Genomic DNA, 25,192 nt, shown 5'->3' with positions numbered 1-25,192 from the left:
ATAAAACATGTTCTGGTCCAGTTCTCTTATCTCATTTATTTTTTTAGTTACAATGATAAAATGAACCAGTCATTAGGAGTCATTGATATCTCAAAAGATAACTGTATGTAAAAAAGAATAGATGCAATAAAATTGCTTTAAAACACTATATAAATTTGCACAAATCTTGAAATAGAGCTACTTATATTAAACATCTCCCATCAAACAAAAGAGAAGTAAACATATGAGCATTTCACTGGTAGTATCCTCTCTGGGGAGTGGAAAGTATAGAAGGTTAAGTATATACATTTTGTTCATATGGGAATATGGGTATCTTTAGAATAAGGAAATTCACTTTCCATAATCGTAAGGCTTGGCCACAAATCAAATGAAGAATGACTTTTGGTGGTCACACTCTGTATGATTAAACTTTAAAAAGGTGTATCATTTCTTCACCTTGGTCAGCCTTTTCAAACCTTTAGATAACTTCCCTTGCCTTCTATTCAATCTTTGAACACTTTTATTTCCTCTTATTCCCTTGGGGACAGATCTCTGGTCTCTTTTGTAGATCTACTGTTATCTATTAGTCATATCATTTAATACACTTAGTCTCCTAAATAGTAACCATCACATACATTCTTTTAAGCTGGGAGGACATATATAAACTCATTTTATTGACTGAAATTGCCAGGAGGCATACTGAAAAATAGCATAATAACATTAACATAATTAGGAGAATATTTGACAGAAAGAAAGTGGAAGACATGATAGTGAAAGAACCCTAATAGATATAGTTAATGCCAAAGGGGCCAATGACTAATTTACTGTCCAGCTCCTCTGAGGGCTTATCATTATATGGATAATCAATCTCACTGCAACAGTCATTATCCCTTTGGACACCAATCTCACATATCATTTTGTTCCTAAAGATTCCATTCTCATTTTCTGCCCTTGGCAGAAGCCCATAGGGAGACAGGCTGAATTTAATTTTCTTTTATATAGTATCCTTTGACTATTCCTACTCAGATATACCTTAAGGAACTGGTCTATTTCCTTCTACAAAGCTCCTTTTCTTCCAAAGAAACCCATCCTCCCAAGAGAATTAACCTGTAGAATAATCTCAACCAGAAAGAGTAAATACAATCTGCTATGGATTTACTAAAGAAATAAGATAATTCCCAGAACATCCACAAGTGAAGGAGAGAAGGAGAGGACTATTTTAATGCAGGTTATCTGTGAAACTATGATTAGAGGGATATAAAAGGAAGCTGATAATAGATTTTAGATTATCTTTTGAATAATTGCAAATATTTTTACCAGGAGGAAGTGGGAGGTCATGTATTTTTAGTTTATATTATTTTATATAAATCAGTGTGTGAATGCTTGTCTTCATGATTTTTATATATTCATGGGGAGGAAAAGTATTTAAGTGTTTTAATACTGTTCTATAATACAGTCCTGCTTCAGTGTGGCTAAACTGAGATGATGTAAGTAATGTGTTTTACAAATAATTAAATATTACATAATTGTTTAGTTCTGTATTAATAATAAATAATAAAATTTATTGTTATTACTACTGTTACTATTTCCAACCAAAGGTACATGTTTTGGAACATTATTATAGATGGTACCTAAATAATATGCATTTGTCTTTGAGGAGGGGTTAAAAAAAAACTCAACCTCATGTAAACTTTAGAACAGACAGGATTATATTTAATCAGGGATTTAGAACTAATGAGGATATAAACACAGCTGTTATCTATACTCATGGGGAAAGGTGATTCTCTTCTAGGCTATTGCACTTCTTTTTTGTAGTTTCAGAAAACTGATAGGAGTTGGAGAATTTAAAAATAATCTAATAACAATGGGAAAAAATAAGTTTTGTGAACAGATAATAATTCAATTATCATTAATCAATTAAGTCCTAAAATTTAGAGAATGTAGCTTGGGCAAGAGGGCGTAGAACTGGAATCTGAGGGTATGAGCAGGTTTCAATTTCCAGTGGTTCAGAATAGACAAAAATATGGTAAAAATATTCAGGTAGAGTTTGATTAAGGCACAAGAAAATGTTAAGAACAGAATTTCACACAGGAAATAGAGGAATTATTTCTCAGTATCCAATGAAAAGTTGGGCAATTCACTCTAGGAAAAAAAATGAATACCCCTCACTTATAATCAGGCTTCTTTAACATTCACACATGGTTAATATGATTAAATTTGACAAAAGCATTTTTATTGCATATTTCAAGGGTTAATAAGTTGAAAATTAAATTAATAGGCTGTACAGAAAGATATCACTGAATGAAGATTTCCAGGTCAATAGAATAGAAATTCTGCAGAACAAAATAAATCAATAGAACTAGTTATGTTTAATCATTTCAGTGCTGCTATAAACCCTCTACTTGACTGATAAATATTTGAAAAATACTTTTTCAAAGAATGTTATATGTCCTTAATTTTTTTTTGGAGCAAAGGTTTTCAGTTCCTCATTTATATGAGCTGCTGAATTTCTGGATTTGAACTGGAAAATATAATAAAAGGCGTTGAATAGAAAGAGAAAAGGGGAATGATATGAGCAACCAGTTAAAGTCTTGACATTTTTGAATTTCATGCTGAATTGGAATAAAAAATTCATTTCATCTTTAGTTAAGTAAGTGAAGTAAGGAAACTACAGCCAATATTCTGGCTCATGCCAGAATAACCATATTTCCCTTATTGACAGGCTTATTATACTGATAAATCAGGAGAATACTGTCAGTGTGTTTGGTGTTGATTTTAGCATTTGAGAGGCTCTTCCTTATTATTCTTATAGGAAAGATAGAGAAATTTGTGGTAGACAGGATTCAAACTTGTTAATTTCAGCACATATGGTAATATTTAATCATTTACTGAAAATGAGGAAGATATCAAGTAAAGTGCATCAGGGTTCTGTGATAGCATTTTTTCCAGTGACTTCTATAGAAGCATTAGTACATTCCATAGAAGATTCGTACATTTGTAACTGAAAAAGACATTTGAGGAAATGCATTTGACAGAAGAAGAAACTGAAGCACATAAGTTTAGACTTCTAAAGCAAGAAGGAACTTCAGAAAGTCTAGTCCCACCTTGTCATTGACAGATGAAGATCAGATGACATGCTTATAAAATTTGCAGATGACACAAAATGAAAAAGGATAACAAATACACCAGATTTCCTAATCCTGATGCAAAAATTTTTGTTACATGAGAGAACATTGGGTCAGACTGAATATGATGAAATTAATTAGGGACAAATGTGAAGTCTTTCTCTAGGATTCAAAAAAAATATTTCCTGGGTACAAAATAGGGATGAAAGGCTTGACAAGAGCTCATCTGGAAAATATCTGTGGAGTTTTAGTTCACCTTATGCTCAATTTGCTTTGCTATGGATTATAAAATAGATTGACAGTGGATAGATAGGAAATTTTGGAGTCAGAAAGACATAGCCTTGCCTGTGACACAATCAAATTGTAAGACCCTGGGTAAGTATTTAATCTTTTAGTGTTTCAGACTACTCTCTAAGACTCTTAAGCAACAGTACAGCCATTGAACTGCAAAGGTACAGGCAGATCCCATAAAAGGAGTTCCTTTTTTTTAAATGCTTCATCAACAGAGTAAGAAATTAGGATTAAGCCTTCTGAGATTTCTTCCAGATCTAGAAGTAGGAGCTTAAGTGCTTCATTTTCATTATCTGTAAAATGAGGGAGTTCACTTAACAGGAATTCCTTCTAGGTGCAGTTCTTAAAGTATAATCCAGAGACCCTAAAGGGTCCCACAAATCATTTCAGGGCATCTATAAGGTCAAAACTATTTCTGTAATATTGTGATTTTAATTTCTTTTAAAAATTTTAAATATGTACCACATCACACCTATCAGATTGGCTAACATAACAGAACAGGAAGATGATAAATGTTGGAAAGGATGTGGGAGAGTTGGAACACTAATTCATTGTTGGTGGAGCTGTAAGCTGATCCAACCATTCTGGAGAGCAATTTGAAACTATGCTCAAAGGGCTACAAAAATATGCATACCCTTTGACCCAGCAATATCGCTTCTTGGACTGTATCCCCAAGAGATCATAAAAATGGGAAAGGATCCCACATGTACAAAAATATTTATAGCAGCTCTCTTTGTGGTGGTCAAACACTGGAAATCAAAGGGATGCCTATCAACTGGGGAATGGCTGAATAAATTATGGTATATGAATGTGATGGAATACAATTGTGCTATAAAACATAATGAACAGGAGGACTTCAGAGAGGCCTGGAAAGACTTATATGATCTGATTCTGAGTGAAAGGAGCAGAACCAGGAGAACTTTGTGCACAGCAACCATCACAGTGTGAGAGTTTTTCTGGTAGACTTGGAACTTCATTGCAATGTAAGGACTTGAAAAAAATTCCCAATGGTCTTTTAAGGCAAAATGCCTTCCACATCCAGAGAAAGAACTGTGGAATTCAATTGCAGAATGTAGCAGACCATTTTCTTTTGTATTACGTTTTTGATTTGTTATATGATTTCTCCCATTCATATTAATTCTTCTACACAGCATGACTATAGTGAAAACATATTTAATAGGAATGTATATGTAGAACCTATATAAAATTATATGCTGTCTTGGGAAGGGAGGGAGGAGGTAGGGGGAAAAATCTAAGTTATATGGTAGTGATTGTAGAACACCGAAAATAAATAAAATTAAAAGCAATCAAGGTAACTATATTTAAGACCAAAATGTGTCAAACTGTATGATTATCTTAATAGATGCAGAAAAAGCCTTTGAAAATGTTTTAAATATGTGTATATATACATCTATGAGTATATATATGTATATACACACACACACACACGCACACACACACAGACACAGAGTTGGTTATTGTCCTTCATTCTTGAAGAGGACCAAAATGGCATCACTATGCTAGAGTCAAGTTACAATATGTTTTACTATGACTGATCAGACCAATAAGAGCTCTGGATGTTCTATCTCAGATAGGGCACAAATTGTCCATATGAATATTTGGGTAGATTCTCTAAATTTGCATGTCTTGTGTTCCTTTTGAGCTACATGTATTCCATATTTTATTTATAATTCATTTTATCATCTGTGAATATTGTATTCTACCACTGCCCCCAAATGAAATATGAACTCCTTAAAAGAGGAACAATCTCTCCTTTTTTCTACTCTACTCTATAGCAGAAGGCTTGGCACATGATATATGACTGATAAATGCTTGTTTATTGATTAATTGCTTCAGAGGACTATGTTCAGAAAAACCTGGAGAATGGCATAGAGTCATGTGAAAAACACTTGAAGGAAAATTCCAGGAGAGAAAAGACTGAGAGGAATGACTGAATGAATAAACATCTATTAAGCACATATTATGATCAAACATTTTAATAAATTTTAGAGATACAAAGTTTTAAAAAATGAGACTCCCTACTTTCAAGAAGCTCACATTCTAATACAAGAAGATAACTTCTATATAGAATAGTATTTAAAAGCAAGATGTCTGTGGTTCTTAAAGTTTTTCACCAAGATGGATATTAAGGACCAGTGAGCCTGACAATTCAAAAAGGGCAGATGACAATATTATGAGCTCATCCCTATGCCTACCAGGAGTACACTTTGCTTAGCATCTCACTATTGAATGGGAGGTTGAGTATTCATTCATCATGAGCTTTACCTCCTATGATTATAGATGATCTGGCAGTGTCCAAGTGAGACTTGGACTTTAAAAACCTCCCAAACCTTCAGATAAGCCAACAAAGACAGGGATATGATAACTACATTCCAACTGTAATTTATAGAGAAAAGAATAATTTGTACCCTCTCTGGGGGATTTAAGCCCAGGCCATTTACCTCCATCAGATCACCACCCCCAACCATGAAAGGACTTGTAAACTCATGCCTTGTGGAAATTTTAAGTATCTACTTGCAGTCAGTGTCCAAAAAGTATCTTCCCTGTCCAGGTAATGGCAACAGTGCCACGTGGGGTTCTCTTTTCCATAATGCCCATATTTTCCAGTTGTATAAGTACTGTATTGACTCTGCCTTGTGTGTCCCATAACTATGGAAATTTTAGACATTTGACTTTTTAAAGTTTATGTCTTAAGTGTCCCAAGGGAACATTATTATTAGGTTAAATTAAGCCCCGTGAATTGGAACAACATTAAAGATCTAGAAGGAGGAAAATGGATTAACTTGGAGGAGAATAGCACCTATAGAATAGTATATTGGAAGAAGAAAGAAACCAGGAATGCAGTTCAAATGAATATGACTAAATATAGCACAGAAGAAAACAAGGCATCCGGGAGAAGAAACAAGGAAAATGTAGAGAATACACTCAAATGCAAAGTCTCAGCACACCTCTTACCAAAGTTCTATGAGATGCTTCCTATGGAGTCTTTAATACCAGCCTTCTGTATGCCAACCTAGAGTATAAAGAAAAATCAGTTGCCAAAAGAAACATGCAGTTTCCCTGCACCAATATTCCAAATTGTTATACTCTACATACATTGCCTCCACTTCCTCTCCTTTTATTCAGTTCTTGAACCCATGAACTATGGTTTTAGACTTCATGACTCAAAAAAAATTATTTTGTATGAAGTAAGAGTGGTCTTTTAATTGCCAAACCCAACTACTTTTTCTGAGCTTTCATTCTTAACCTTTGCATCATTTTGGCACTTTTAATCATTCTCTTTCTTGTTACTCTCTTCTGTGGGTCTTTATGACGTTACTATTTTTTGATTTTCATCTCATCTGTCTATCTGATCCTTCTCTGTGTAAAATGCACTCTTCCTTTAAGATAAATGAAAGAAGTTAGTTATGAAAGGGATGGGAAAAGTATCTTGTTTAATGGAAGTGATCTATATCATCAAAAGATATGATATTACCACTGTTTATAGATGAAAATGCTGATAACTTCCAGGAGCAGATAAAAAAAAAAACTCTTTCAATATACATTGCTCATAAATATGGAAAATATAGCTTTCAAGTATAATTTGTACAGTCTCAGGGATGAAATACCTATAATTTAAAGCATAAAGATACAAATCTCTTTGTGAAGTACATAGAATGATGCCTTGCTAATGGAGAGAGAAATAGTTCAGTGTTACAAAGAAACAGAGTAAGATCTCTCATTTATTAAGTATGCACACACACACACACACACACACACACACACACACATACACACACACACACTCACACTGTTTAGATGACACCAAAACAATAGATGACCATATTAAAAACTTCAAAGCTGCAAAGCATTAATGTGTGTCAACTAAATCACATATGAATGTTAATAGACAACTTTGTGGCTCTAAATTAAAAGTGAATTCTTGTAATTCAGAGAGCTCTCATTTAGCCATTGGAAGGGAAGGAATACTAAAGTATCTATAGAGAGATATAGGTTCTGCTAAAGTCTTGCTCTTTTCTGCCACCTCTGGTTTAAAAAAGCAAAGCAAAGGGGACTTTGCAGTTGCTTTGATATTCTTGTGAATTGGATTGAAAATTGGCTGTGTTGACATGATCTTCATTTGGATTTGACACCACATCTTAGAAACTGCATAATTGGCTACTCTGGTTTGTGACCTGAGAAAAAGTCAGTTTGAGATGTGCAGTTCTCTTGCTTAAAGAGAACTGCCATTCATGTTAAAAACTAACATTTTCAAAATACTCTTTCAAGGTGTTAATTAAAAGAACTTATAAATATTATATTTGAGCCGAGAGGAGAAGAGGATTTTTCTAACTTAAGGAAAGGTGGTGAGAATCAACAAACAGCAGAGAAGCAGTTTGATGTGATGCTGATGTCCCAGAAGGGATCAATAAACATTAAAATCTATAGCCAAAAGGTTCTAACTCTAAGCAGATGGTTTATTTTTTCTCCAGAAACTGACTGAAAGCTCAAAAGTTAGTGAAGTTGTAGGTGAAATGTATTTTTCCCATAACCAAATTGCTCCAATGATCATGAGAGAGTTTGAATATAATTGTGTTAGTGATCTAGATCTGGAACTTAGACCAGTTGACCGACTAGTGTGAGAACAAATGTGTGTGTGTATGTGTACGTTCCAACATTTGGGGGATATTTTTAGGCTCACATTTGTCTCTAATGTCACCATAGCCTACATTCCCTGTGTTCCATAATTATCCTTTGAAAGATTATCATCCATGTCAGCTCTGTCTGTCCTACATTCTCTTTTCTCCATACTCTTTCATTGAAGACCTCATTTTTTCCCATAAGTCCAGTTATCTATGTGTAGATCACTCTTGGTTCTAGTCTTTCTCTTTAGTTCCTAAATTGCATCAAAAATTGTCTATTGAACATTTCTAATAAAATATCTCTGAATATGGGAAATATGCCTCCTTTATTAACACTGAATTTAAATGCATTCAAAAATTATTTTGTCTCACTTTAAGAAGGATCTTCTTGGTAATCTGATGCATGTAGGACAAAATCTATGCAGTTCCTCTTGCACACTACTGACAAAGGGATGTTTCAAAAGAACCATGTCACTACCCTTCTCACGAAGCTGTAATGGTTCCTCTAGAAAAAAATAAAATAAAAATAAAATTAAAACTCCTCTGTTTAATATTTAAAGTATTTACTATGCTTCTAGATTATTGAAGAGTTATTACACATTATTCCCTTTCACATATAATATTAAATAAGTAAAACTGCAAAACACTAACACAGAAGTAAAGGTAGATAAATAATTTAAAAGATATGGTGGAGACTTGTCAATATAATAAGAATGATAAAATAGATTTTGTCCTATATGCATCAGATTACCAAGAAGATCCTTCTTAAAGTGAGACAAAATAATTTTTGAATGCATTTAAAGTTCAGTGTTAATAAAGGAGGCATATTTCCCATATTCAGATTATGTTATAAAGCTACAGTCATAAAAATTATTTGGTACTCATTAAACACTAAAAAAGTACTTCACTACAACTTACTATGGTTTCAAGGAACAAAAAAAGCATAAATAAATTATTAAGAAATATATGTTTGTGTGTATGCAAGTATATGTATGTATATGTGTGTATTTTTGAAAGGAATTACAGGAAAAATCAAAAGGCAGTTTTGAAAAAATTAGGTTTAGACCAAATTTGCTTCCATATATCACAATAAAAAGTTATACCATTTAAAATGAGAAGAGAACAAGATCAGTCACCCTTACAATAGTGGTCAATGGAAAGTACTTAAATAATGTGTAGAAGAGGTTAAACAGAATAAAATTATAATTCTGGATTGTACAAAATTATTTAAAAGCTTTTACACAATTCAAATCAATATAGATATAATTAGAAAAAAGTAATAAAATAAAAAACTTTGTATCAGCTATCACCAGTAAAAGTCTTACATCCGAAATATATAGTGTATTGACCAGTCTGTAACACTAAGCTCTTCTTCAAAAGATGAATGGTCTGAGGATATGAACATCACTTTTAAAAAAAAGTATAAACTATAAATGGCTTCAAGAAAACATGTCATATCACTAAGAGAAATGAAAATTAAAAGATTTCAGAGTTTTCGCATCATATCATGTATATTGGCAAAAATGACAAAAATGGAAGCAGTTAGCTTAGGAGGGATTTTGAGAGAATAAGCACACTAATGCACTTTTGACATTTGTGAAGAGTTTTAGCCATTCCGAATATCAGTTTGTAATTATGCAAGGAAAGTTACTCTACTAGCTCTACACTTTAACCAGGATATCCAAGTAATAGGCATATGCCTAAAAGAATCCAAAGACAGAAACAATGAGAACACAGAAATATGGAGTGGCTGACAAAACTATGACATGGATACAGTAAAATATTTAATATAATAAAATACAGACATAATCAAATGTAATTTTGCAGCAAGAGATGCCAAATATGAAGAATTCAGAGAAATATCAATGATTTGTTTAGGCTCATTTGCTGCAAAATTTCCCTACTAAGAGACCTGACATAAAGACAAAAGGCATAGATAAAACATATTATAAAATTGGTTATGATGTTATCACATTGTCTTTGATGAATATTTTGCTATTCATAATTCTGCAGGATTTCGCAAAAGCACTATGTTATCTAGTGAATCTAAATAAAAGTGATATTAGGAGAACTGGAGTATTACTTTTTTTTTTCTTTTCTACTGAACCCTACCACTTTAATGACTGCTGGAAAATGTTTCAGTACTCCAATTATATAAGGTTGGTTGCTAGCATGTTTCCACTATTTCTTAAAGATGTTGACAGATTCTCAGAACTGGAAGGAATGTCAGAGAGCAGCCAATCCAACCTGCACCTACCCAGAAATGTCCTTTACATCATCTCTGACAGGTTGTCATTCATAGATTAATTCTAGGGATGAGAGGAATCTGCTACCTATCTCTGGAGGCAAACCATTCCATTCATGGACAACTCTAACTTTTAGGAAGTTTTTCCTTATATTGAATTAAAATTTATCTCTTTGCAAATTTTATCCAGTCTGGATAGAATTCAAATTCTATCCACACAAGACAAGATTTATCTTCCTCTACCTAATAATCCTTCAAATTACTTGAAGAGAGTTGTCATGTCTGTTGTTATTCTCTGGTTAAATTCCACCTGTAAGTTATAGCTTGTAGTCTGTGTCTCCCCACTCACATCTACCACCTTAGTTCAGGTCCTTACCACCTCCTGCCTGGTGTGTTATAGCAGCCTCTTTTTGGGTCTCCATACTTACAATTTCTCCCCTTACCAGAACCACCAGAATAATCTCCTAACGTACAAGTCTGACTATAATTTCTACAATTCTTAATTTTTAGTTACTCTATACTTCCTCTGGGATAAAATACAAACTTCTCAATTTTCGTTTGAAGACCTTTATAGTCTTGTTCTTGTTTACATGTCTTGAATTATTTCTCATGAACCTTTGTATTCTAGGTAAACTCCCCAAATCTGATCATTATGTTTCCACTTCTTTGCCTCTAAAAAGGTTATTCCCAATATCTGAAATATACTCATTCCTCACTTATGCCTATTGAATCTTTTGCTTCATTCTAGCTTCCCCTTACATTCCATCTCATGCGGTGAACCTTTTTTGTTCCACCTACTTGTTAATGGTTTCTCCCTCTTCCTCAAATTAATACGCCCTACTGTTCCAATATCATATTAGCCCCTGGAGCACAGGGAATGTTTTCATTTTGCCTTTGTGTCCCTAGTGACTAGTATAGTACCTTTTGAACAGCAAGTACTTAGTAAATGCACATTGGATACAATTGGATTAGTTTGGATAGCTTCTCCCTACCCTCTCCTCCAAATTGGCATCATTATTAAAGATATCCAGTGTCTTCAACAAGCACACAGGTACTATGAATTCTTTCTCCCTCAGTATTGCAATTCATTGTTCTGTTCATATTCTAACTTTCCAATATACTTATAAAAATATGGCAAATTCACACAATAGTTAAGCTATAATCTGACTAGAGTAAAGGGCAGTCAAAACATCATCTACCTTATTCTGCACACAAGCCAAAATTAACCAAGTGAGAAGTCAGTCTCCCCAAAATAGAATATATATATCTATATCTATATATCTATATTTATATCTATATATATATATAAATGTGTGTATACATACACATATAGATATACATGCATACGTATGTATGTATGTATCATGGAAGAGAGCAAATTTAGCCAAGTGAGGAAAACTCTGTCATTTATTTCTGTAATTTACAGAATTAAGGTGACACATTTTCATCCTTTTTCCAAAATGGTCTTACTTGGATTTAAAAGAAGACATTTTTTTCCCTTTCTTTCTCCTAAGGAACGTTAAACTTGAGTTATTTTCCAATTAAAGGATCATGGATGTGTGTTCTTCTTTCCTGTAGCCAATGTAGCTTGAGCTAGACTGCTGAATTTTATGTAAGCTTTCATATAAGTGGTCAGCCTTTTGAATGTTCTTGGCTTGGGAGTTTTGTCACTGACAAAATACATTTAATGCTTAATGTAAGGCATTTCAGTTGTACTCAGTAAATCCCAAATGTTCAGAAGACAAGTATTTGTGTTCATCAAGGCATTATACAAGATTTGTCTTAGGAATGGTAGAGGATTATACACATACATATACATGCATACATATGTGTATATATGTATACACATATATGTATACACATATGCATATATGCATACTGTTATGGTTTAAACCCAGGGATGCCAAAAGCTGTTGAGGTTTATGATGTATTATAGAATTATCTCAAAGAATTCCAAGTCAGACCACCTCTAATCCAAGTATAGGCATTTACTGAGATTGATGTCTCTCATGAAGCAGGTTAAGTTTCAAGAGGACCCAGCTACTTCAGAGAAAGCCAGATGGATTTTTATAAGGTAAAGATGCAATTACATAAAAGAAATTTACATAGAATATAGGAATATGATTAATATTAAAAAGACAAGATGAGTTTGTTAAGGGATTAGGTCATAGAGGAGGGGTCCCATCTCTGGTTTGGTGGTTAAACATTCTGGCCATGCTGCCCTCCAATTAGCTAGCTTTTGTAGTCTTGTCTGGTCAAGATAGATAGTTGGGTATTGTGGTCCTGTCTTGGGCTAGATGGATGATGTGATTGTGATTGAGTACAAGAACACAGCTGTTTCTGTGAGAACAGGTCTGGGGTCATGGCTGGGTAGAGGCAGTGGCTGGGTTCCCATGCCTGCTGTTTCTGGGAGAACTGTGAGTTTCAGGGACGCACCTGTTGTTCTAGTGAGTAGTTAGGCATATATGAAGACAAAAAGACTTTGGCAAGGGGGAGAGGGTTGGTAGGTACAGTGGACCTGTAATGAAATTAGACTTTTGAGATTGGGTGACAACTCTATTAGGACTCTATCCCGTACTATGTATGTGTGGATACACACATACATAAGCATATATTGTGTATATACATTGTATATATATATATATATATATATATATATATATATATATATATATATATATATATATATATATATATATATATATATATATACAAAGTCTCCATTATTAAAAATCTTCATTATCTCTTCTCAGCCAATAAGAGTGGATCAAATATATATCCTAATTAACGTCAGTTGCCATGTTTATTTGGAAAGTAGAATTGGAAGACATTGTGAATGGAGTGCTGGTGTTGTAGTCACACATCCTATAATAATTATGTGATGACTGAAAATGTAACTACTCCTTAACTTTTTGATCCTCAGGTCAGTTATTAAATTATAGATAGGCTATCATCTGCACTAGCAAAGGACAGCCCACACCAGAAGTTCCCTCAACATTTTGTGTGTTCATCCCTCATTGCCAAAGAAGACCATGCCATCAGAGAAATGATGACATGACTTCCACTTGACTTTGTTTTGAGAGAGGGAGGGCTGTGCAGGTCACCAGCCTCACTTCTCCTTCATAGGCATCTGAATCCACCGACCAGATATTCATTAGGATGACTGGCGATGACCCAGGATGAGGCAACTGGGGTTAAGTGACTTGCCCAAGGTCACACAGCTAGTGAGTGTCAAGCATCTGAGGTGAGATTTCAACTCAGGTCCTCTTGACTCTTGCACTAGTGCTCTATTCACTGTGCCACCTAGCTGCCACAATTCCCTCAACAACAAAATTGCAGATCTTTAAAATATTGATATATATAATGTTTATGTCAGATTAATGGTGAATTGGAGAAAGAGTTAAAGAACCCCCCCTCCCCATTAATAGGCCTCAATAACTTTTGTTAATTTCTGTTGAGCCACTGGATCAAAGAATCATGCCCTCTGGCTCTGAAAAGTGTATAAATACTCTGAGGTGAGGTTTTACTTTGGGGCTTACTCATTGGAAGTGTTTGTTTGGCCAGATGAGACTCTGGGTGGCTGATAAGGCACCCCCAGCTTTGAAAACCCAGATATTGGTGTTTCTCTCTCTGATAAATATGTATGTATGTAAAGGTCAGACAGTTGGATCTGTCTGTTGTTCTGTGATGTATGTATTGCTTATGGTCAGACAGTTGGAAGCCCTGTCTCTTGGTCTTTATTTCTCTGGTTGTATTTTCTCTGAAATTCAGGGTGTGTTGACTTTTTCCCCTAACCTAAGTGAATGATATATGTGCTTGATTAAAGTAGATTGTTGACCCCTCAAAAGTTGTATTCCTTTTAGAAAAGCAGATCTAAGAACCTGTACAGCAGGTCCTTCTGTGTATGTAATGGTCCTTGCTGGTACAATGTATTTTACTCTTATCTCAAACGGAAAATTAAGTCAATGAATAAACAGATTTTATATTTTGAGAGCTCTACTGTTATTTTTGTTGATATTTTACAAAACTTTATGGCATGAATATGATCTCAGAATGGTTTAATACACTCCCCCAGATTTAATGTTTCAAGTCTCAAAAAAATAACCACCTTTGGTAACTCACAGAATTTACCTAGGTTCTTTGAAAGGCCATTCCTCAAATTGGTCAACACAAATGCTTCTGCTTATTACTTTAAGCTGGTCTGTTACAGTAGCTTCACTACATATTAGCATCCCTACTGTCATTTCTACCTTCATCATTTTCCTATTCTTATTGCATTCAATTCTAATCATTTTAAATATTTTCATTACTTTTTATGACTGACATATATAACGTTTTATGTAACTGACACCAAACCCTCCATAGTCTTGGCATTCCCTTCCTCAAACAATTATAGTTAAGTAAAACAAATCAATACATGGACTATGTTTGAAAAGTTATAACTCAATCCTCACCTCTATCTCACCACCTTTGTACTGAGAGATGGGAAATATGCTTCACCTCCAGGCTTCTGAAGACATAATTTGTCACTCTATTGATTAGATCTCTGAAGTCTTTCATTATTTTCCTTTTGTGTTAGTGTAGTCATCATTTTTACTGTTCCCATTTATTTTGCTCTTTCCAATTTCCATAAAATTTACTCAAGTTTCTCTGAATCCAGAATGTTTCTCATTTCTTTTTTAATTCATTTCCATAAGTCTTAAAATTTTTCCACTTCCTTCTCCCCTCCCTCCCTGAGATGGCTTGCAATCTTATATGGGTTCTATATGTACATTCTTATTAAACACATTTTCAAATTAGTTATGTTGCACAGAAAAATTAAAAAGAATGGGAGAAAACATACAAAAAATGAAACCAAACCAAAACAAAACACAAGAGAAAATAGTCTGCTTCATTCTGTGTTCCGATTCCATAGTTCTTTCTCAGGATGTGGGTAGTATTTTGCCTCGAGTCTTTTGGGAATGTTTTAGGGCATGTTCCTCATTTCTTATCCCACAATAATCAGATATTTTTAATTTGAGATCAATAGACTTCTTCTATATCTTTGTATAGATTTCAGGTGATCAATGAACTTGTGTGTGTATGTGCATGTATATTCCCAAATATTCCCTGTAAATATTCCTTAAATATTGCCAGAGGGGAAGTTTCCCCTCTGTCTTTGACTTCCTTGGGATTAGTGGTGTTATAAATGGTTCAAAGGGTATATTTAATTACTACTTGTTTTCCAGAAAGGTGGGAGCAGTTCACAGCTCCAGGAATAGTGCACTCACACTGGACTAACCTACATAAAGCAACATCTTGATTGGGTTCCTTTCTTCTTCTTAAATCTTCAGTATTTCCCTACCTTCTAACTACCAAAAAACAATAGTCCAAAATGTATAATCATAGGGAGAATCACATGCCTTCAACACTGTATTCACCACTAATAGTCAAAAAACATGAATAATTTAAAGCAAAGGAATATATTGAAGTGTATTAGCAAAAACATAAAGTATCAAAATGCATTTCAAGGAGAGTCAACTCAAACCTCTAATGTTGCAGCAATGCTAATTTCTTTTCCCTGCTCCAACTGACCTTGACTTCTAGCCTTTTCTAGCTGTTGCCCCCTGGAAACTACTAGATGTTGAGTCATTCTCTCCTGCTGAATGTAAATTTTAATTGCAACCAGCTTCTAATTCAAGTGAAATTCTCAGTGAGGATGTCACTAAGCTTTTTCAGGAGGGGACTTTGAGGGTTTTGCATTTGAAGTGGGATATAGCAGAAGAATCCTATGGTCTTTCTTCTCCCTGGGGAATGCTACTCCAGGAAGTCTCCCTCCACAAGCCCCAGGGCTTATTAGAACTCTTGAACTCAGAAACTGTTGAAATTGGAGTTACCAATAGGCAACTCTCAAATTTGGCCCAGAAATTTTCTTTCTCACTTAGAATGCTAGACTTTTGATTCTAAGGAATTCATAATTTCCCCTCCTCTGTAGAAGTCTAAGGTTCAGGAAGTAATGCTTTTGAATTCCTTTCTCAGACTTTATGCAAGCAAATGACTCCTATAGTCACCTACTTCTGCTAGAAGGCATTATTATTTTTGATGGAGTATTGGGGTAGGAAGAAAGCTCATCCCCCCCTCCACCTTTGCTATACTTTAAAAAAGGGGCAAGGAAATAAAAGTAAAGAAAGAGTCTTTAAGAGTTAACATTGCCAAAGGAGTGAAACCAGCTTGATTCTTTGTAAGCTTTTAGAGAAATTAACTGGTCCTTGGTTAGTCATTTATTACAAACGTCTTTTAGCATATCAGTTGCTTTCATCCAAAAGCCAATATCACACAATCTCTTCAATTTGAGAGAGGAATTTCCTCACTTTAATTAATCAACAAGCAATGGAATCCACATTCTTTACAAATATCTTATTATAGTTTTACCCAGGTTTGAAGTAAAGAACGCTGCCAATTGTATTCTCTTCCCTTATTTGGAATCAAAACATTTGCACATATAGGTTATTTTCCTTTTTTCTTTCAATCTCTGTTGGATACAGACCTAGTAGTTGTATTAGGGGATAGAAGGGTATACATGGATTTATAGCTGTTTGTGTATAGTTCCAAATTGATCTACAGAATTAATGGGTTATTAATTTATTTTCAGTTTTCAACATTCATTTCCACAAAATTTCGAATTTCTAATTCACTCCGCATCTCCCCTCTATCTCTACCCCAGGACAGAGTGTATTCTGATTATCCTTTCCTCCAATCCGCCCTCCCTTCTATCACCACCACCCCCTTATCCCCTTCGCTTCTACTTTCCTGTAGGGCAAGATAGATTTCTATAACCCATTGCCTAAATATCTTATTTTCTAGTTGCATGTAAAAACAATGTTCAACATTCATTTTTAAAGCTTTGAGTTCCACATTCTCTCCCTTCCTCCCTTCCCATCCACCTTCATTGAGAAGGCAAGCAATTTGATATAGGTTATACCTGTGTAGTCTTGCAAAACACTTCCATAACAGTCATGCTGTGAAAGACTAATGATATTTCCCTCTATCCTGCCCCACCCTCCATTTATTCTATTGTCTCCTTTGACCTGTCCCTCTATCAAAGTATTTGCTTTTGATTACTCCTTCCCCCAATCTGCTTTCCCTTTTATTGTGCTCCCTCTTATTCCCTTCCCAGCTGCTTTCCTGTAGGTTAAGATAAACTTCCTTACCCAATTAAGCATGTGTGTGTGTGTATGTATGTATGTATGTATGTTATTCCCCCTGAAGCCAAATTTGATGAAAGGCTCACTTATTCCCTCTCATCTTCCCCTTCTTCCCCTCCATTTTAAAAGTTCTTTTTCTTTTTTGGATATCGTCCCTTCGTATTCAGCTTACCCTGTGCCCTCTCTCTGTCCTGTCTGTCTGTCTGTCTGTCTCTATGTGTGTGTGTCTCTGTCTCTCCCCATCCATATACATATATACATATATGCATACATACACATACATATATGTGTGTATATACCTGCACACATAAATATGTATATATGAAAGGTGTCAGGAGTTACAAATATCATCTTTCCATGTAGGAATATAAACAATTCAACTTTAATACGTCCCTTATCATTTCTCTTTCCTGTTTACCTTTTCATGCATCTCTTGATTCTTGTATTTGAAAGTCAGATTTTTCTATTGAGCTCTAGTCTTGTCAACAAGAATGCTTGGAAGTCCTCTGTTTCATTGAAGTTCCATTTTTTTCCCTTGAAGTATGATTCTCAGTTTTGCTGGATAGGTGATTCTTGGTTTTAATCCTATCTCCTTTGACCTCTGAAATATCATATTCCAAACCTTAGTGTAGAAGCTCCTAAATCTTGTGTTATCCTGATTTTATTTCCAAACTACTTGAATTATTTTTCTCTGTGTGTAATATTTTCTTTTTGACCTGGGAACTCTGGAATTTGGCAACAATATTCGTAGGAGTTTTCCTTTTGGGATCTCTTTTAAGAGGAGATTGGTGGATTCTTTCAATTTCTATTTTACCCTCTGGTTCTAGAATATCTGAGCAGTTTTCCATGATAATTTCTTGAAAGATGATATCTAGGCTCTTTTTTTTATCATGGCTTTCAAGTAGTCCAATAATTTTTAAAATATCTCTCTTTGACCCATTTTCCAGGTCAGTTGTTTTTCCAATGAGATACTTCACATTGTCTTCTTTTTTTTTCATGCTTTTGGTTTTGTTTTATAATTTCTTGATTTATCATAAAATAATTAACTTCCATTTGCTCCATTCTAATTTTAATTTCAGTTGAATAGTATATCTATTGTCTTCAACCTCCCTCAAAGTTAGAGGTGTTCCAAGAATCCCTTGCTTCTAAGGAGACTATATGGGAGACAAAGAGGAAAGTATGATCATTTTGAAAGATCATAAGATCATAAGTTTAGAATTGGAGATGATTTTCGCGATTATCTAGATCAGTCTTCTAATTTTCCAAGTGAGATCACTAAGGTCAACTTGCCTAATATCATATAACTTGTGGGTAGCAGAGCTAGAAATTAGAACCCAATCCCCTGATTTTAAATCCAGTGCTCTTTACCCCAGTGCTGGTGCTGCTTAGATCTGACATTGTTTTCTCTGCAAAGAAAAATATCCTTTTGCCATTGATGACAAAACAAATATGACTGAAGGGGAATTTCTATGAAAGATAAGTAAAGAGATAGTAAGGGACCACTAGGTGCCCTTCATAAATGAGAGGGAGGTAAGAGGATGAAATAAAAGGAGAAGGACAAAGAGGAAAACGAGAAGGAGGAGGAGGAGAAAGAAGAAGATGATGAAGAAGAAGAACAAGGACTTTAGAAAACTACTTGTGGTGGCTAATGATCAAATTTGTGTTGTTATGCTATGAATGATGATAAGTTATCTTTTTCAGTTTTTAATTCTCAGTGCAGAATGATAGTAGTGGAACATACTTAATAAATGAAGAAGAGTTATTTACCTTTTCTTTTCTTCAGGAGTTCCAGTCTTTTCCTTCTTATTTGTCCTTCCTGTGGTCCAGTGTGTGTGTGTGTGTGTGTGTGTGTGTGTGTGTGTGTGTGTGTGTGTGTGTATGTGTGTGTGTGTGTATGTGTGTGTGTGTGTAAGATAATGAAAAGTGGATTGAATTTGAAATAGGAAGTGTTCAAATCCTGATTCTTTTACTTCTGGACCATCTTGAATAAATCACTGCACCTCTCTATAACTCAGTGTCCTTATCCATAAAATATGGAGGTTGAACTAGATTTTCAATAAGTGATCTTCTGTTTCTAAATATGTGATCTTGTGTTCTCACTTCTGGTATTTTTAACCTATAATTGTTAGCTAGTATCCCTCATCAAAAAGAAATTAATTTTTGTTTGGTTTTTTTTAGTTACATCAATATATAGACTTCTGGGTAGGTGATCCATATAGACCAGCATCTAATTCATTCAGTTTATTAAAATTGTTCCCTATTATGTTAACCTTCTTCAATATTCATTGCATTCACAATTATTGTCTCTCTTTTATACCAGAACCTGGTAAATAACCTTTGAGTCGAGATTTCCTGCACAAAATATAGGTTAAAAACTATCCCTCTTCTGAAAGACAACCCTCACATTTCTTTCTAACTATGATATCCTATATGAATTCTATCATGTTTTGTAAGTTCTGAGCTTTAACAGAAGGCTCCTTTACATTTATTTCACTAATAAAGTTTCCTGGTAATATTTAGTCTTCAGTACCTGCTAACATTTAAGTTTTGGTCAGAAGTTTCCCACTCATATTTCTAGAATGTTATGCATTTAAATTCTTTAGATTTAGGTAAGCCATGAAGTACAATTAAAGATTTCCCCTGGTACATTATCTCTAAGTTTTACTTTATTTGTTTTCATTTTTAATATTTCATTGTAATATCTTCATTTAATATCTTTCCATTTTTGTACCTTATTAATGGAGCAAGGAGAGTCCCAATAATACAATTATCAGGAAAGAATTGGAGATTCTAAGTATCTTATTCTTTCCTTGAACTTTAAATATTTCACATATTTGTCCCATTTGTTGTCACATTTTTCAACTCAATGGGCTTTTATCTACAGTATCAATCGTATTCCTATGCTATTGAACTTAACAATTCTGTCTGGTATAGTACATATTTCCCCTCTTTTGTGTAAAGGGAGGAGTCTTTTGAATTTAAAATGAAATACAACTAAACAGGTCTATATGACAATTAATTATTGAACTAAAGAGCAGAGATTAATTTAACCAGAATCATTCTCCCCTGGAGGTTCTAGAAGACATGAAAGCTCTCTGTCTGCTTAGGTTAATTTAAGAATAGCTCTTGCAGAAATTTTGTAAGGATAACCTATTGAGCATTTCCTGTACAGGTTGAGTACGAAAGGTGGGAGTATAGAATTCTGATTTATCGATTAAATATCCCTTACCATACTTCCAAAAACAAAGGAAGGTCATTATTCTGATATCTTGATGGAGCTGAAATGGTTAATAATTTGAAAAACAAAATGGAATACATTTGAAAGAAGCAAAATTTCTTACCTTTTAATAACAGTGGCCAATAAACATTTTAACCACTCAGAATATGGAAATAAAGGAAAACTAAAACCAAGAATCCAGGTCACATAATAAAAACATGGCATCTAAAACTTGTACTAAGAACATGCAATGAACCAAAATTTATACTTTAATTTTACTGAAGTGCTAACTTGTACATGCAGTTTTCAGGGTGCTGTAGGCTATAGCTTTCTATTGCTAGGGATGAGGAAATCTGGAGTAATCTGATGGGGAAGTTTCTATGTGTTGAAGACATCTAGAATTCTGACCATTGACTTGGAGTTGTGAGCTAGAAACACTCTGATTAGGCTAACTTAGGGTGGTGGTAGTGGTGGTATCAGTATATAGTTCCCTGACATGGGATAATTGATAGAGGAATATGCCTGAAATCTTTCATTTCTCTGATTTCCGACACAGTTGATAAGGTGGATAGCAGTGGCAAGAGCCCAGAAATCAGTTAGGCCCAAACAAGAGTTTGAAATGGAGTGGAACTTAACTCTGGAACAGAGTGCCAAATCAGAAACTGAGGCTAGAGATATGAATAAATTGAGGAAGAGACTGAAAACTACAAAAAAAAAAAAATACTATGGTTCCATAGATGCTGCTACAGAGGTGTGTGTGTTCTTCCTTCATTGCTGAAGAAAACCATGCCATCAGAGAAATGATGACATGACTTGCACTTGACTTTTGAGTGAGTAAGGGCTGTGCAGGTCACCAGCCTCACTTCTCCTCCAGAATCATTTGAATCCAGTGACCAGATATTCATCAGGATGACTGGAGATGACCCAAGATGAGGCAATTGAGGTTAAGTGACTTGCCCAAGGTCACACAGCTAGTGAGTGTCAAGTGTCTGAGGTGAGATTTGAACTCAGGTCCTCCTGACTCCTGCACTGGTGCTGTATCCACTGCACCACCTAGCTGCCCCTGCTGCAGAGGTAAATGCAGCAGAAAAGATTAACTCCACAATAAATATAAGCAAAGAGTAAGAAGAAAATGGTTTGACAATGAGGACTGCTGGAATGCCTGGAACAAATGAAGCTAGAGGGAGGCAGAGCCAAGATGGCAGAATAGAAGGATGGACTTGTGGAAGCTCTTCCCCCTTATCCCATAAAATACCTGTAAAAAATGACTCTGTACAAATTGTAGATCAGCAGAAGCCATAAAACAACAGAGTGAAAGAGATTTCCAGCCCAAGACAGCTTTCAAGGCTGACAGGAAAGGCTACTGCATTGGTCTGGGGTGGAGTGTTGCCCAGCCTTACCCACACTGCACAGCATGAACAGGACTGGAGCAGGCTTTAGGGCCCAGACTCAAGGGGAGCAGCTGTGATTCACAGATTTCTCAACCCACAAACTCTAAAGATAACTTCAAAGGTCAGTAAGAAAGGTCTTTCACCTGGGTGAGAGGGGAGTGTGGTCCTGCCCCCCCTCTCCACCCCAGGGCAGGGGCAGCCACTGCTGCAGCAGCTTCCACTTTTGGAGCCCTGGCCTAAATACCCTGGGGGAATTGAGCAGTTGATCTAGGTCTCAGCTCTGAGGGCTTGTCTAGGGGAAAGGAAGAGTGCTGGTGTGGTAGAGCTGGTGGTTTCTGTGGAGAGGAAATCCTACGTATAGATCCTGGGCAGATAAGAAGGCTTCTGATTGCTCACAGACCAGTGAGCAGGCCAAGAGAGGAGTAAATTCCTCTCCCTTGTTTGTCCCAACTTACAGGTCCTTGGGTATACCCTCCACTTGTCAAAGGACTTAAAAGGCAAGTAACTGACTGGGACGATGCCCAAAGAAGGGGGAAAAATAATGATTTTGAAAATCAAGTAATAGAGGTGGAGAAAAAATTGGGAAGAGAAATGAGAGTGATGCAAGAAAATCATGAAAATGGCATCAATAACTTGCTAAAGGAGACTCAAAAAAATGCTGAAGAAAATAACACCTTTAAAAATAGACTAACCCAAATGGCAAAAGAGGTCCCAAAAGCCAATGAGGAGAAGAATGCTTTAAAAAGCAGAATTGGCCACATGAAAAAGGAGGATCAAAAGCTCATTGAAGAAAATAGTTCTTTAAAAATTAGAATGGAGCAGATGTAAGCCAGTAACTTCATGAGAAACCAAGAAATTACAAAACAAAACCAAAAGAATAAAAAAATAAATGACAGTGTCAAATATCTCATTGAAAACACAACTGACCTGGAAAATAGATCTAGGAGAGACAATTTAAAAATTACTGGTCTACCTGAAAGCCATGAACAGAGAAAAGAGCCTAGACATCATCTTCTAAGAAATTATCAAGGAAAACTTCCATGACATTCTAGAGCCAGAGGATAAAATAGAAATGGAAAGAATTCACCAATCACCTCTTGAAAGAGATCCCAAAAGGAAAACTCCTAGGAATATTATAGCCAAATTCTAGAGTTCCTAGGTCAAGGAGAAAATAATGCAAGCAGCCAGAAAGAAAGAATTCAAATATTGTGAAAATACAATCAGGATAACACAGAATTTAGCAGCTTCCATACGAAGGGATCAAAGGGCTTGGAATATGATATTCCAGAGGTCAAAGGAGATAGAATTAAAACTAAGAATCACTTACCCAGCAAAACTGAGTATAATACTTCAGAGGACTTCCAAGCATTCTTGTTGAAAAGACCAGAGCTGAATAGAAAATTTGACTTTCAAACACAAGAATCAAGAGAAACATGACAAGATAAATAGGAAGGAGCAGCCTTAAGAAACTCATTAAAGTTGAGGTATTTATATATTCCTACATGGAAAGATGTTATTTGTAACTCTTGAGACCTTTTTCAGTAGGGTAGTTAGAGGGAATATATAGATGTAGGTGTGTGGATAGGTATGTCTATGTATATTATATACATGTAGGTATGTATCTGTACATGGGTGTACATATGTCTATGTATATATGCATATATATGTATGTATGTGTATATATACTTCTTCTCATGGGATTTGACTTAAGGAGGGAAGAACAGACTCTGTTGAATATGGAAATCTATTTTACCCTGCAGGAAGACAATGGGGAAGGGGATAGGAGAGGGAAGATAATAGAAGACACAGCAAATTGGGGAAAAGGATAATCAGAAGCAAACACTATTGTGGGAGGACAGATCAAGAGAGAGAATGGAATAAATGAAGAGCAGGATAGGACAGAGGGAAATGTGGTCAGTCTTTTACAACATAACTATTATGGAAGTACTTTGCATTGTTACACATATATGACATATGTTGAATTGCTTGTTTTCTCAATTACAGTCAGTAGGGAGGGAGGGAGAGAATATGGAACTCAAAGCTTTAAGAATGTATGTTAAAAATTGTTTTAACATGCAACTAGAAACTAAGCTATACAGCAAAGTAGCATAGAAATCTGTTTTGTACTACAGGAAAATAGAGGGGAAAGGGAATGGAAGAAGAGTGGGTAATAGAAGAGAAGACAGACTGGAGGAAGGGGTGGATAATGTGCATGCTGTCCTGGGGTGGGAGTGGGGAGAGATGGGGAGAAAATTTTGAATTCAAATTCTTATGAAAGTGAATGGTAAGTACTGAAAAATAAATAAATTATATATGAATAAAAAACAAATAAAGCTAGAGATGGAAATATAGTAATAATTTTGAAGAAAAATAGAAGAGAAAGGAACACCTTGGACTGAAAGATGGAAATCCTTACCCAAATAGCTGGCCCACTGAAAATTATAAGGAGTGAACAGAATTCAGTAATTCCAGCAGACAATAAAATAATGTTAGAATAAAATGAAAACATTAGGGAGAAAGCAAATTTAAGACATGATGTGTTAATGCAAATTGTTTAAATAACATGTCCAGGAGAGGCCATTTGTGGATTATTAGATTCTCTGGAAATCAGAACCAAAACAAAAAAAAAAACCATGCATACTATAGTTCAAGATATTATAATGAAAGTTGACCAGATCTATTATAACTAGGGAGCTAAGGAGAAAAAGAGAGCCAGAGACAGAGAGACGGAGACAGAGAGAGAGACAGAGAGAGAGACAGAGAGAGAGACAGATGGAGACAGAGAGAGAATATCCACCAGTACTTATCTAAAAGAAACCTGAAAACTGAAAATTCTCAGGAATGCCATTGCCAAAATGAAGACCTTCTGAGTCAAAGGAAAAAAAAATTATAATAAACAGAATAGAAAGATTTGAAACATGAAAAAAGTATGTCAGGATCCCACAAGATTGAGAGAAAATGTCATAATACTACATTTTAAGTGGCAAAGGATAAAGGCTTGAAACCAATAATAAGTTACTCATTAAGGATCAAAATAATCATACAGATAAGGAAATTTAGAATGACAGAAGACTTCTAAATTTTCTTAATGAATGGTACCTGAACTAGGTAAAAATT

General features: G+C 35.0%; 1 protein-coding gene across 4 annotated transcripts in view; it reads left to right on the top strand.

The window, feature by feature from the left end:
- SNTG2 (syntrophin gamma 2) overlaps positions 1–25,192 on the top strand; it is a 668,997-nt gene that overhangs the window by 261,195 nt on the left and 382,610 nt on the right. The window lies entirely within an intron of this gene.

The sequence above is a fragment of the Notamacropus eugenii genome, chromosome 1, assembly GCF_028372415.1.
Source record: "Notamacropus eugenii isolate mMacEug1 chromosome 1, mMacEug1.pri_v2, whole genome shotgun sequence".
Classification (NCBI taxonomy): domain Eukaryota; kingdom Metazoa; phylum Chordata; class Mammalia; order Diprotodontia; family Macropodidae; genus Notamacropus; species Notamacropus eugenii.
The sequence above is the reverse complement of the archived record's forward strand: the minus strand, read 5'-3'. Positions and strand labels throughout refer to the sequence as shown.